Here is a 413-nt window from a genome sequence, read left to right on the forward strand (position 1 = left end):
AATCAAACGGAATGAGATCTTGCCATTTGCAAGAACATGGGTGGACCTAGAAGGTCGTGTGCTGAGTGAAATAAGTCAGACGGAGAAAGGCAGATACCATATGATCTCACTTATCTGTGGAATCTAAAACAAAACAAAAAAAATGAACAAATGAACGAACAAAACCCAGAGAATCAGCTGATGGCAGCCCAAGTGGAGTGGGGAGGGAGGGGGAGGAAAAAGATAAAGAGACGCTCAATAAATACTGCTGTTCTTAGATGGGATTTTTTTTTTAAAAGTACTTTCACATCTGGTGTTTCATTTGATTTAATGAAAATACGAATGGAAAATGGAAAATCCCCATTTTACAGAAGAGGAAGCAGGCGCAGAGGTTATCAAAGTCACGTGTCCTGATAATAACACTGCGGATTACG

The sequence above is a fragment of the Pteropus alecto genome, unplaced genomic scaffold, assembly GCF_000325575.1.
Source record: "Pteropus alecto unplaced genomic scaffold, ASM32557v1 scaffold87, whole genome shotgun sequence".
In the NCBI taxonomy this organism is placed as follows: domain Eukaryota; kingdom Metazoa; phylum Chordata; class Mammalia; order Chiroptera; family Pteropodidae; genus Pteropus; species Pteropus alecto.